Genomic DNA, 15,281 nt, shown 5'->3' on the forward strand with positions numbered 1-15,281 from the left:
TAAAAATTTTTTTTTGATAGATAAAAAACTTAAGCGGAACCGTTTTTTTTGTCCCATTCTCCCTATACTCCCAAATTATCCCCGCTGATAAAAGGGGCCAGCCTTATCCTTCCCCTGTCTTTCATTCAGAGATAGGCAAAACCCAGGCTAAAAAGAAAGTTAAAGGTAAGGGGGGGGAGGGATGAAAAGGGGAACTGTCTAAAAAAGCCATCATGCCAATAAATAAGTCATGCAATAAGAAGTTGCTCTGTCATGAGCCTCAGCAAGTGGACAAACAACTGCCTATGTTCCCCAACCTCCTTAACCTGCTCCCCAACCTGCCACAGCCTGGGGAGCTTCAAAAAAGGCACTCAATTGCCTATCCCCAGCAAACAGCAACCTGGCCTCTACCTTGGGGGTTCACTGGGGTACAACCCAGCAGCACACCTTGCACAACACTCCTGAGAGGGATGACCACAGGTACTAAACATGCTGCATTCTCTAGGATCCCTCCATGAGTTACTCTACCCTAGATGCCAGCTCACTAAGCATGGATAGGAGAAAGGAAGGCAAGATTTTTTTAACCAGTATCCCTCAATAGGCATAAGTAAACATCCCCAGGACAGGATGCTATGCCTGGGCAGCAGTGGGGGCAGAAACTGCCCTGGCCTTAGGGAGCTGACTGTCAGGAGTCTGCCACACTTGCCAGGATGCACTTATTGCTTCTCCAGGCCTACAGCACTGCAGCAAGACCAGACAGGCAGAAAGAAACAAGGCTACCCCCTTTCCCATCACCCAGGGATAAGGGAACCAGAGGGGCTAAGAGAGCTCTCGTACCACAAATCTCAGCAGTAACTAGGGCAGAGGCAGGAAGCACAGCACAAAATTTTACTGTCAAACTCATCCAGTATGTACTAGAGGGCATAGGTGATGGTGGTTTCAAATTGTACAAAGGAACAAATTCCTATACTTTTTGGAGTTAAAAGAACAGCTTATTAACATAATTCTCATACATTTTAACCTTGAAAATCCCATGTAAAGCTACATCTGATTTCCTTATCAGTTATTTAATTAGTTTTGCCTGAATACCACATCATTCTCAGATTCACACTCAAATTTATAATAGATTTCCTCAAGGTCTGTTTAAATACATTTTTTTCTTTCTTTAAATATATCTAACCAGCTGGGTACTCAAGTCTTTCTTAAAGAGACAAAATGTACCACAAATTGTCTTTCACAAAGAGAGAAGGGAAAAAGAGGTGAAAATCATAGCTATTCCAAACATCTTTCCTTAGCATGAGTTCCTCTTTATGATCCACTGTTTGGGGAACACTTTTGACAGAGAGATGTTGAGCTTCCCTTCCCCTATCTGAAGGAAACATTAAAGAGCAAGAGATCTCCAAAGGCGAGTACAAAGTCCCCAACGTGAATGTACCATCCCTTCATACATGGAGGCCCAAGAGCAAAGCCTAGCCCAGTGATGGCGAACCTTTTGAGCTCTGCGTGTCAGCATTTTGAAAAACCCTAACTTAACTCTGGTGCCGTGTCACATATAGAAATTTTTTGATATTTGCAACCATAGTATAAAAAAGATTTATAATTTTGATATTTATTTTATATATTTAAATGCCATTTAACAAAGAAAAATCAACCAAAAAAATGAGTTCGCGTGTCATAGGTTCGCCATCACTGGCCTAGCCCATGGTCTCCAACTCAAACCTGCCACTAGAAACCCAACATGAAAGAGGACCTGTGAACAACCCTGACAGCAGGGGCCAATGGCTCCATCACCATCCAAAGAGAAAAGGCTCTTCCCACACTTGGGGACTATATAAGTGCAGCCCCAGAGACAATACCCAAGGCTTTTTTACAACTTTCATCCAGAGACTTTACTAAGAACCATAATCCAGAGATGTAAAAATGTCACAAGTTTACCGAATACCCATTCACAATTGTGTTCAGTGGGAAAAAACAACATACACACACACACACACAACCTCAAGGTTGTTTTTTCTGGAAAATCATCAGATAAAACATTACAGCCATTTATATTAGTCCACCTGTTTCATCATCATGTGAACTAAAAGCTCCCCGTGTGATAAATAAAAACATTTTCAATGGCCTGAGCTGCCAAACACATGGAAGGCAACTGGTTACCCACTAAAACTTCTGAAAACCATGTATCATTTACATACAACCTACTTCTATAAAGCCAAGTAAACTTAGCATAATACATTCTTAAGTGCAGAATGGCTGAAATAAGAATGTAAAAAGATTAAAAAGCAGGGATTCTTAACTCTAAGGGTGCAGGATATGTTTCACAGGAAGAACCTTTAAAAATAATAATACAAACATTGTGTAGGTCTAGAGATTTCATCAGATCCTAAGGGTTTTGATAACTCACCAAAAAAGCCCTAGTAGAACAATGAAATAGTTATTTCTAGTATACACTAATTTGGCCTTGATCTTCCTGGTGGCCATGGCAAAGAACAAAGCCAACAGCTTTCAACTGATCCAAGAAGCAAACTGGCCTATTCGGTGGGGAAGACACTTCTTTCATCTGATAAAGGAAGCACACTAGTTTATTTGGGGAGAGCAAAAGTCTATGAATTATTTATAAAAGAGAGTCAGCTACAGGAACAATAAGGAAACAAGTCAGACAGTATCTCCAAGGAGGTTTTAGAGAAGACAGACTTATTCTTCATGTCAATCCTTGAAAAAGCTATGGGTAAGGAAACTACAAAAGCATGGTGCATGCTTTGTTGTGATCTAACCTTTGTGGTGACTCAAAACTGGAACCTATAAAGCCAGCAAGAATGAACATGCACCTACTTAGGAGTCCATGTTTCCTCCTTATCACATCCCTGGGACCCAAACTATAGTGTCCCATCACATAAGGAGCATCCAATAAATACCTCCTCTACTATATTACAAATCTTCTACACTAGGAGTACAATTTAAGATGAAAAAATGTTCCACTACATTATGAACAAAGAGAAGCATATTTCAGCCATCATCTCTAGTTGTGCTGGTGATATCATAAGCGTGCTCCTTGAAACAGAATCTATAAGATGATAACTAATTTCCTAAGAAAGAACACATTTAAAAAGATAAAGCCTTCACCGATCTAAACAGCTGTCAGAAATTTAACTGTCTCTTTAAAATTTAAAACATTCCACACGCCATTAGAAAAACCACCTATAATTCAACAGGAACAAAGAGCACAAGGATTGAGTTCTGCTCCACACTTAGGCCTATAATCCTGGACAATCCTTGGGCCTCTCGTTCCTAACAACAGGGAAATTAATAGCAGTAACAACCACAGGGACATTTCATATATGTAAAGTCCTGAGAACAGGCTGGCATAAGTAAACATTCAATAAATGTTTGTTATTTTTAATAGCAAAATGTGGAGAACTAGATGTGACAGATTCATCAAGTAGAGAATACAATCACATTAAAGACATGTTAGACCCTGTATTGCTCCCCAAAACTCTCTACTTTCTAGTCTTACTTCCTCACTAAGTTCACGTATAGTCTCCAAAATGAATATTGATAATTAGTGAGAGCTTTTAACAAGCCAACAGCCTGAAAACATATTTACTACTGATGTAAACCTGACCACATTATCTCACAGTCAAGTAATTTTCTTTATAAAATGTATTATAATATTAGACATGACATTTCTCTAGTTTGGCTTTATGAATCAAGGCTAAATTTCAAAAGATTTAGAAGGAATTCTAAAATTCCTTCTGGGTAAAGTAGTCACTTAATATCAAGTAATGTTTCTTTTCCTTGTTCAATAAAATCATATAGGACAACATATTCTATCCATTATCATAAATACTATTTTTCAAAAGAAATAAACAATCTCATTAATATCACAGCTTCTGACAATTTTAGAACAAAATACATAAGTGAGAATTAAGGATCACTATGATGTTCTTTTTTTTTTTTTGCTTAGAAAAAAAATGTACTTCAAGTCTACCACACCTAATTTAGGAAGCAGCCCCTCCAATCGTGACAAATCTGGTTCATAGGCAGACCCAGAATTATTGAGGGGCATGAATAGGGGAGGTATGAGAATTTAAAAACTCAAAGATAACCCACCAGTCCAATGCACACAGGAGGGTTGATTTGTGATTGCTGGATAGTGATCCTCCCTTATTACTAAAATCTCTATTAAATCGAAAGGTTGCTCAGAATTAACCTGTCTGAAAGAATATACACATTTAGTCTTATTAGAACCTGCAGATCACATGGCCCAGATTGTTCAAATCAAAAACTTCTTTCTTGGTATTGCCTTTCCAAGATCATGATCCAGTTTATTCAACAAGGAAAATCACTTTATCTCCTCCTTTACCCACAACTTTTCTCTACTTTCTCACATCTTTTGACCCTAGGCTTGCTCTCTTTCTTATTTATCAACACATGAACAAGCTTTTCACATACCTGCTTCTCCTCATGGTTCCCCCAAATACCAAGAATAATCACTTTATTAAATGAAAAAACATTCAATTGCACCATATTCACTGCTGAGCGCTTACCTTCTAAGAAATGTCTCTGATTTTCAAAATATTTCTCAAGTCCACAAAACTGAGTGCCTATAAGCTGCAAATTGATCCATGCAAATTAGGAAATACTACTAGAAACACAATCACTCATTTGCATTGTCTTCTCAGTCTACCCTTCCCTTTATATTGATTCAAGTATCAAATAATGTTTATTCAGTTTGCTTTTATTTTCAAAAGACCAGAAATACCAGCCATCTATCTATATATATAAAAGCCTAATATGCTAAGGGTCTGACCGATCAGTCAACTGTTTGGTCAACCACTCAACCAGTCGCTATGACGCATACTGACCACCAGGGGGCAAACGCTCCAACCAGTAGGAGCTGTTGGGGTCCAGCCGATGGGGACTGGGCAAGACAGGCCGGACACACCCTGGAGCCCTCTGATCAGGGCCGGCCAGCCAACCTCCCACGGTCCCTCCCCGGCCAGCTGGCCCCCATCTGCCCCAACTGGTACTGGGCGAGACAATCCCAATCGGCCCCAATCACTGGCCAGGCCGAGGGACCCCACTCGTGCATGAATTCGTGCACCAGGCCTCTAGTTTTAAGAATAATAAAATTTTACTTTTAATAATTAGCGGTCACTACAGCTCTCTGATCAAATAAAATCCCTACCACTCTTCACATCTTTATTTTTTTAATATATATTTTATTGATTTTTTACAGAGAGGAAGGGAGAGGGATAGAGAGTTAGAAATATCGAAGAGAGAGAAACATCGATCAGCTGCCTCCTGCACACTCCCCACTGGGGATGTGCCTGCAACCAAGGTACATGCCCTTGACTGGAATCGAACCTGGGACCCTTGAGTCTGCAGGTCGACACTCTATCCGCTGAGCCAAACCGGTTAGGGCTCTTCACATCTTTAATATAAGCTAGAGGCCCAGTGCACGAAATTCATGCACTTGGGGGGGGCGGGGGGGGGTGTCCCTCAGCCCAGCCTGCACCCTCTTGCAGTCCAGGACCCCTTGGGGGATGTCCGACTGCTCCTGCCACCACTGCTGTGCTTGCCAGCCATGAGCCAGGCTTCTGGGTGAGTGGCGCATCCCCTGTGGGAGCGCACTGACCACCAGGGGGCAGTTCCTGCGTTGAGTGTCTGCCCCCTGGTGGTCAGTGTGCGTCATAGCAACCTGTCATTCTGCCATTTGATCAATTTGCATATTAGCCTTTTATTATATAGGATAGCTACTTTGCTGGTTTTGTTTGGGGGTGGGAAAAATGCTTTGGGACACAGAGGACAAGGGAGTAGAAGACATGATAGTGAAAATTTCAGATATGTCAAATTCTTGGGGTAATGATAGGCAGTAACCCTTACTTTTCTCATCTCTGCTCTAAAATTTCATACCAGTTTTGTTAGGATTCCATAGAACTGACCACAAAAACACTGACCTTTCATGTGAAAGTGTGTTCTGCCACTTTTTGCTCAAAAAAAAAAAAAAAGACACCAGCATCATTCCAAAACCTGCACGTGTCACACACTAAGAACTGAGCTCAGAAGCACCCCCTCACAGTGCTACTTCTCTCTGATCAACCTCCCTAACTTTCCCCTGAAATTCACCAGGGGGAAAAATGGCAGTGAGAAAAAAAGGAAAAAGAATCTACTACCCTCAACACACTCCTGAAGGTATCTGGGATAGTGCCATATTACCTCATATCCCTATTTTCTCCTGACAATCCCTTCATGCCGGTGTGTGCAAAACAGCTCTCTGACATCTACCACCATCTTCCAACAACTAGAGTCCATTTTATTATTATGTTAAAACTGCCAGTCTAAGATTTATCTACTACTCTACACGAAAACCTAATACCAGGCGGTCAGGAATTTTCTTCCTTTTGATCTAGCATTCCTGAAGTGTCAAAAACATTACAGTGCATACAATATCATCATCTAGACCAGGGGTGGGCAAACTTTTTGACTCGAGGGCCACAATGAGTTCTTAAACTGGACCGGAGGGCCGGAACAAAAGCATGGATGGAGTGTTTGTGTGAACTAATATAAATTCAAAGTAAACATCATTACATAAAAGGGTACGGTCTTTTTTTTTTTAGTTTTACTCATTTCAAATGGGCCGGATCCAGCCCTCGGGCCGTAGTTTGCCCACAGCTGATCTAGACACTCAATTTGTGCTTGCTTAGAATTAGATGTGAGATAAATTACAGATAGAATGTGAAGAATAGTACAAACTGTAAAGGGTTTACTTAATCTAGTTGACATTCCTACCAAATACATTACCATCGATTAGTAAAAAATTATTAAAGATATATTTGTTAAAAACACAAATCTGGTCTGTGGCTGAGCATTGACCTATGAACCAGGAAGTAACGGTTCGATTCCCAGTCAGGGCACATGCCCAGGTTGCGGGCTCGATCCCCGGTAGGGGGCGTGCAGAAGGCAGCCAATCAATGGTTCTTTCTCATCATTGATGTTTCTATCTCTACCTCTCCCTTCCTCTCTGTGAAATCAATAAAAAATATATTTAGCCGAAACCGGTTTGGCTCAGTGGATAGAGCGTCGGCCTGCGGACTGAAGGGTCCCAGGTTCGATTCCGGTCAAGGGCATGTACTTGGGTTGCGGGCACGTCCTCAGTGGGAGATGTGCAGGAGGCAGCTGATCGATGTTTCTCTCTCATCGATGTTTCTAACTCTCTATCTCTCTCCCTTCCTCTCTGTAAAAAAATAATAAAATATATTTTAAAAAATATATATATATTTAAAAAAACACAACACAAAAATCTATAGGTTTCCCAAAACAATAATCAGTATTGTAATGATCTCATCTTCTAAGTATTTTATGTTAAACTAGAGGCCCGGTGCACGTATTTGTGCACTGGTGGGGTCCCTCAGCCTGGCCAGTGGGGATCGAACCGAAACCAGCTCTCCTGACATCCCCAGAGGGGTCCCGGATTGCGAAAGAGCAGTTCTCAGTTGACGCACCCCAGAATCAGGCTCCCTCCTCTCTTGTTCCGAGTTCATCACCCGAGAATCACAGCTGCCAAGTCACCACAGCTAGGCAGCTCCTGCGTTGAACATCTGCCTCCTGGTGCTCAGTGCGCATCACAGCTACCAGTCGAAGCATCTGCCCCCTGGTGGTCACTGAGCATCACAGCTACCAGTTGGACAGTCGCTTAGGCTTTTATATATATAGATTCCTCTTTTTAAACTGTGGAGCAGGGAGAGGCCCCTCTTTATTCTGATGTTATTAACTAGCATTTAAACTAACTGAATTTGCCCAGTAGGCATGGCTCAGTGGTTGAGCATCAACCTAGGAACCAGGAGGTCACAGTTCGATTCCCAGTCAGGGCATATGCCTGGGTTGCATGCTTGATCCCCAGTTTGGGGCATGCAGGAGGTAGCCAATCAACGATTCTCTTTCATCACTGAGGTTTCTATCTCTCCCTCTCCCTTCCTCTCTGAAATCCATTTTTAAAAAGATTAAATATAAATAAATAAACTAAATTTCCAGTCCTATTATCAACTGAGATTAAGCATACTACAGATGGCACAAATTAGGAAGGAGTGGGATGGGAAAGATTAAGATTCAGCTTTTACCATGTTAAAGTATTTGTTAGCCATTCAAGTAGAGATAAGTTCAGGGTGAAGATTTAGGCTGCAAATATAAATTTTGAAGTCATCATCAGTGAGTAGAGGTATTTAAAGTTAGGAGACTGAATGAGATCACCAAGGGAATGAGAGTAGATGGACAAGAAATTCCAGAACCACACCAGTCTGAGGAATCTATCAAATGGCAGTCAATACAAGGAGGAAGGGTTTTCAAGGGCAGCATCCCCTCAACATCAAAGACACTCAAGCAATGTTCTATTGGAAAACTAGTAAGATTAGGTCAACTTAATTCATTAAAATAATCTGAAACAGTACATATCAAAGGAACTATTACCAATTAAGGATCTGCACACATGATGACTACCATGAGTCCATCATTCATCATACTTCTGAGTATGTTCTCTATGGCAAGTAGGCACTGAAGATAGGCCTGCCCTTAGTGAGGTAAATAAACTAAAGAATCTATGAGAGATCATGGAACAATTAGAAAAGCAGGTTTTAATTTGGGGGTTAATGTACAGTTCATGTGCTTGAACTATAAGACAGCCAAATATTCAATAAAAAGATCTATGCTAATAAAAGGGTAATATGCTAATTAGACCGGGAGACATCCCTCTCGCAATCCAGGACTGCTGGCTCCTAACCGCTCACCTGCCTGCTTGCCTGATCGCCCCTAACCACTCTCCTCGGCTGGCCTGATCGCCCCTAATTGCTCTCCCCTGCCGCCTGATCGCCCCTAACTTGCCTCTGCCTCGGCCCCCGCCACAGTGGCTTTGTCCAGAAGGATGTCCGGAAGGACATCCGGTCTATTAGGTCTAATTAGCATATTACCCTTTTATTAGTATAGATTGCCTGTGTTAAGAATTTAAAAAACAACTTTTTATTAGGTATTAAGAAATAATGCAGTCATAAGGATCTCAGCTCAACAGAGACCTACCTTTTTCAAAACAAACCTATCAGAGCCAGTAAATGGAACTTTTCCTATTACTCTTAGCTTTAGTATCATTTCTGAAGCAACTAACCATTGATCCAATGAGCAAGTTCACAGATAACATCTGAAGGCAACGGTTCATATCTCCTAAGAGTAGAGTGATGACTCCAGACAGCCCACATGCTTCACTTCCAAGTCAGCCTAATTTAACTATAAAGATTTTTCTCTTCAGCCATTTTAAAGCTCTAAAGAGAGACAAATATTATAACATGAAAGGGAAAGAAAACTTCTAGACTGTCCACTACCTATTCCTATGTCTTTTTACACTACATAGGATATGCCTAAACGTATTATTTTTGGTTATTTAACTAGCTCAAGTGTATATAAATTTTCTTAAACAATGAGTTAGTAGGTTTATTAATAAGACCAAAAAAAGTCTTATAATACCAATTTCCTCTAGGACTGGAAAGATGTTCTAATGAACGAGAGAAAATATAAATACCACTTGTAGAAAATGAACAAGAAAAGAAACTGTATTATTATAGTATTCAAATTAAAAAATCTATTTCAAATGCAATCAACCAATATATCCAAAATGGGCAGGAAAGAATAATGAAGAGATGTTATACAGCGATGCCTATACAATACACAACTCAGAGAATGAACACTGAGAATCAGGACCTCCCTTCCCCATGTGTAATAACTCAGAATTAACTATAAAGAAGTATGCCAGAGCAAAATGTACATTTTAATAGTAAAGAGAACATATTATGAATCTGGGAATAAGGTCACCAATTTCAGGCAAGACAGTTAAGACAAATGGAGAGCAATAAAATAACCTCTGCAACACAGTCAGTAGGGACACACTCGCTAAAAATTAATGCAGTCTTTAGACATTATGAGCAGAATATACATAAAAAAAGAAAATTCTCCCTTCTTATTTGACCACTATTGAAGAGAAAGGGGGAGGTAAGTGGAGGGAGAGAAGGAATTAAATGTTTTCACTCAGCAGGATGAGAAATGCAACTACTCTAAGAAATCACTGGAAAGCAGAACAAGTTAAAATAAATTTAAAAAACAAAACAAAAACAGAGAACCCTGAAGTTTTAAACCATTCAAAATTCTAAAGTTTATTAATAGTAGTAGTATTTTAACCACAAAGACCATTTTACACCCTCGCAACCATGCTGTGTGCACATCACACACTATCATCATTCCAAACTCAGTGTTGAGGCAACTGAGCCTTGGGGGAATTCAGGTAACTCTTCATGCTTAGTGCAACTGTTAAGAGCTAAACAATGTAGCTTCACAGAAAATCCCTTCCAGGAGAAATTTATCTTAATGCCAATAATCTGTACACATTAGAAAACGTGTACTTCAAACATCTCTGGAGGGAAAACAAAGTTTCAAATTAAATAGAGCTTACCACCTCAGTAGAGGGACCACAAAATTCCAGCTAAGAGAATTTTAGAGAGATAGAGGAGCCACTTGATTCATCTCCAGAAATACAGGTAACAGTAACTACTCTGGGGTAACGTCACAATTAATGAGAGATATACTAGCCTATACAATTTGTCATTTTCAGCTTCTACCTTCAACTCCTCAGTCTCAGATAAAGAAGCACCAACTTCATTAGTATCAAGCTCCAACAGTAGCAGAAGAACTGGGGGCTGCCCAAATATTTCCTTTCATAATTCATTGAAAATTTATTTGGGGCAGCAAAGATAAGCTCCATCTCTCAGGATATCAAGTTAGAGAGAGATTGCCTCCCCCAAAGAGGCTTCACCAGCACTTGCTGACCTGAGGATGACTCTCTTATTTCCGGCACAGTACCTGAAATTCTACCATCAGGCTTCTCTTTGAGAATTTTCTTTAAAAAAAAAAAGGGGGGGGGGAATGCAAGTACCCCCTAATAAAACAATATTAAAAAGTAAGGGAAAGGAATAATACTTGACTTTCTCAACTGACACTTTGACTAAGAAATTATGACAGCTAAAAAGAAATGCTTTCAGTTCTGAATTTGGTTTTGATGCTTGTTACAGTTTGGTCTGGTAGAAAGCCTTAGTTAGATAAAAGGAACTAACTACATAGCAAGTTAACATTAATGGGAAAACCCTGGAAAACGTCACTATGGTTAACCTGATCACTTGTTTGTAACTAATTTTATATTACACTAGAGGCCTGGTGCACAGATTCGTGCCCTAGTGGGGGGCATGGCCTGTGGGGATCAGCCCACTATGGGAGTGCCACTCACCCCAGCCCTCTGAGCGGCTGCTCTGCTGTGGGACTACACTGACCACCAGGGGGCAACTCCTGCATTGAGTGTCGGCCCCCTGGTGGTCAATGCACATCATAGTGACCGGTCGTTTGGTCGACCAGTTGTAATGGTCGCTTAGGTTTTTATATATACACATGGAGTAGAGTGAAATTTATTTTCTACTTGTCAAGTTATTACTGGCTTCTATTATAGAACTTAACAAACTTCTGTGATAAAGCTTCAGGATCACTGAAAGCTGTAAGGAGGCTGCCAACTTTGGCCAGCTCTTCATCATAGAAAAGGCCAGCCCCTAGGATTCAGCCAAGTTGGTAGATATGCAGCATCGCTCCACAGGGCAGCAGTAAACCTATAAGATCAGCCATGCTGGTCTGGTAGGTGTACCACAGGAAAAGTCATCTGACCCGAACTGAAGATCCATGCTGTTGAGCTGTAAGTACTTCTCACAGAAGTAGAAAGAGCAAAAGTCTATAGTAGGCAAACAAAGTAATTAATGTTGCTTAAAACCAGCCACTTCACTTACCTCTGCTGCACTTTTTGTGCAATTTTCCTTAAAAGTTCAAGTGGGCTTAGAATATAGCTTTGTGATAGCAGCACAATTTACAATAGCTAAGATTTGGAAACAGCCTAAATGCCCGTCAGCAGATGAATGCATTAGAAAACTGGTACATCTACACAATGGAATACTATGCTGCTATAAAAGAGAAGGAATTCTTACCATTTGCAACAGCATGGATGGAACTGGAGAGCATTATGCTAAGTGAAATAAGCCAGTCAGTGAAAGAAAAATACCACAGGATCTCACTCATTTATGGATAATAAAGAGCATTATAAACTGATGAACAAAAATAGATACAGAGGCAGAGAAGCATCGAACAGACTGTCAAACGACAGCGGGAAGGCTCAGGAGGGTTGGGGGGCGGGGGGAGGTAAGAGATCAACCGAAGGACTTGTATGCATGCATATAAGCATAACCAATGGACGCAAGACACTGGGAGGGGGGTGAGGGCATGTGACAGGGGGTAAGGGAGGCTGGGGGAAGGTCAATTGGGAAAAGGAGACATATGTACTACTATTTGTAATACTTTAAACAATAAGAAGAAAAAAAAGAATATAGCTTTGTGATACTACTATATATTTATGAGCACCATTATTTCAACCCAAAATCCATTTATATTCCTCTGACCTCACACACACCCCAAAAAAAAAAAATTTTTTTTTTAAGGTAACTTCATACTGCTTTCAACAGTGGCTGCACCAATCTGCATTTCCAACAGTGGAGTCTAATGAACAAAATGAACTAACAAGCAAAATAGAAACAGATTCATAGCTAGAAAGCTGGCTGGCAGCTGGGGGCGGGGAGGGGGGTCACGGTGGGGGGGGGGGGGAGAGGGCATGAGAGAGACATAGAGGGATAGAGCAAAAAGGGAAGAAAAAAAAGGAAAACACAGTGTGGTGCTTGCCTGGGATGGGGAGAGTGGGCAGAGGTGGAAGAGGGTATAGGGGGTGATGAATACACAATACAGTGTGCAGATGATGTGTTGTACAATTGTGCACCTGAAACCTATATAATCTTTTTAACCAGTGTCGCACCCAATAAGTTCAATAAAAAGGAAAAAAAATCTAAAAAGACTGTAATTAATATAAAAACTGATTCATTTTCACAGAGTTATATAATCAAATTAGGTTATTATATGCAGAATCTTCAAATTAAAAATAAGTATTTTTAAATGTGATAAATTGGAGGCTAACAATATGCATATTGTTTTGTTTTAAAGATTTTTAGGGGGGGGGGAGAAAGATAAAAATATCGATGTGAGAGGGAAACATTAATCGGCTGCCTCCTGCACACCCCTCATCGGGGATCAAGCCCAACCTAGAGCAGCCCAGGCACGTGCCCTGACTGGGAATCAAACCAATAACCTTTTGGTGCACCCAACCAACTGAGCCACACCCAACCAGAGCACAATATTCATATTGTATGATTCCACCACTCTTTCACAAACACAAAATAAAAATAATAGCTTGAAATAAAACATGTTCTGTATCTAACTTACTTGAGTTTTTCAACTATTTTTGATTCAACAACCCTTAACATGATATATTCATAATTTAAATGAAATAGCCACAGAAAATTGCAGGCCATTAGTCTGTTTGATACAAAGCCAAGAGATCAAAGAGGCCAACTTTGTGCACAATGTAGGCTTTTAATGTAGACGATGTCATTCTGATGGCAATAAGAGACCCAGGCCTCATTTCAAAAAGGGAACATTACTTCACACAGGATAAACAAATTACCTTGACTCCTCTAGGAAATAGAATTTAAAATACACATCACACCCTAGCCAGTTTGGCTCAGTGGATAGAGTGTCAGCCTGCGGACTGAAGGGTCCCGGGTTCGATTTTGGTCAAGGGCACATGCCTGGATTGTGAGCTCGATCCCCATTAGGGGGCATGCAGCAGGCAGCCAATCAATGATTCTCTCTCATCCTTGATGTTTCTATTTCTCTCTCCCTCTCTGAAATCAATAAAAATATACCTAAAAAATAAAACCAACATCACATCATTAACATACATACATGTGAAAAAGGATGTTAATATTTTTAAAAAGATTAAATATGCAATTTATTAAGATAACAATTCATATACAATTTACCCAGTAAAGAGTACAATTCATTTTTAGTACATCTACAGATATTTAAAACCATTACCATAAGAACATTTTCATCACCTCCAATTTAGCTATCACATCCTTGCATGTGTATATTTAAGTGCTAAATTTTAAATATTCAGAACATAGTAAACACACTTGATTATAAGTTTAAAATCTCAGAATTTGTTGTCCTTTCCTTAAAAGCAATTTTTAGTATTCAGTCTAAATTTGCTCCTTATAACTCCGGTATCACAAAAGTATCCATTCTCTTTCAAACGGTTTTTTTAGATAATTCTTGTTTGTGGAAAAGGGTACTAAGGCAACCAAAACTCCCTCACACATACAAATGCACCACTTTTTAGCACCCACCAACAATTAAACAAAAATACATAAAAACAAAGCCCATAAAAACCTTTTTAAATGTGTTTTAAAATACTACGTACATGACAAATAACTGCCTTTATTCTTTGGTACATGCCTTTCTTGGGTTTAGAAAAGTAGAAACAGGCTCCAAGTCCAACTGTGCCCAACTTATTTAACAGGGCCTTAAAGAATGTTAGACACTCTCTTCCTCCACCCACATTAAATATACACCCCCTAAAACTGTTGATTCACCGGATTCTCAGCTGCCAAAGAAAGTAGACTAGCTTAGTGTTTGACATTTCCTTTTGGCAGTCATTAGTCCTTAATGTGTCACTGTCTAGAGGCTAAACGGAATAGTTTCATTCATTTTCTACTTTAGCAGATAATTTTCTTGGGCCCGAAGAAATGTATCAAAGGCTAAATTCACCCTACAAGAAAGTCGTAACTTTCTACACACGAGCAAATTAAAAGGGGAAAAGCTAACATTTCCCAGGATAATGTCAGTGAAGAGAATTTTGTTGAACATCGCCCAACAAAGAGGAAAAGAGAACTGCTTGTAGCCAGTCTTGCTTATAATATAGTTCTTTAATGGTTCTTCATTCCCACCAAGCCAAGAGGTTTGTCATCCCCTGCACACTATTTAATTCCTGATTCTAAATCCATTATTGTTTCTACCTTAGCCCATTTCTCCATGACAATCAATGCCAAACATATTTTTCTGCTTTGTATATCCTATTTAATAGTTTTATAGTTGCTCCAGTGCTTTATAATAATAAAACAATTCCATTTATGCTTTTTTTTTTAACCTCCATTGTGGTTACCAACATTATCTCTTCTAAACCAGAGCTCCTCATTCTTATTTTTCCCACAAAACAGAACCAAAAAAGGAAAAACGGAGAAAGACAATAGTGGATAGGATGGTTATAGTCAAAAAGGTTTTCTCTAGTT

At 39.9% G+C, this 15,281-nt stretch overlaps 1 protein-coding gene across 5 annotated transcripts in view; it reads right to left on the minus strand.

Moving 5' to 3' along the window:
- Positions 1–15,281, minus strand: part of CTNNA1 (catenin alpha 1) — a 171,511-nt gene that overhangs the window by 72,326 nt on the left and 83,904 nt on the right. The window lies entirely within an intron of this gene.

The sequence above is a fragment of the Myotis lucifugus genome, unplaced genomic scaffold (assembly GCF_000147115.1).
Source record: "Myotis lucifugus unplaced genomic scaffold, Myoluc2.0 scaffold_28, whole genome shotgun sequence".
In the NCBI taxonomy this organism is placed as follows: Eukaryota; Metazoa; Chordata; class Mammalia; order Chiroptera; family Vespertilionidae; genus Myotis; species Myotis lucifugus.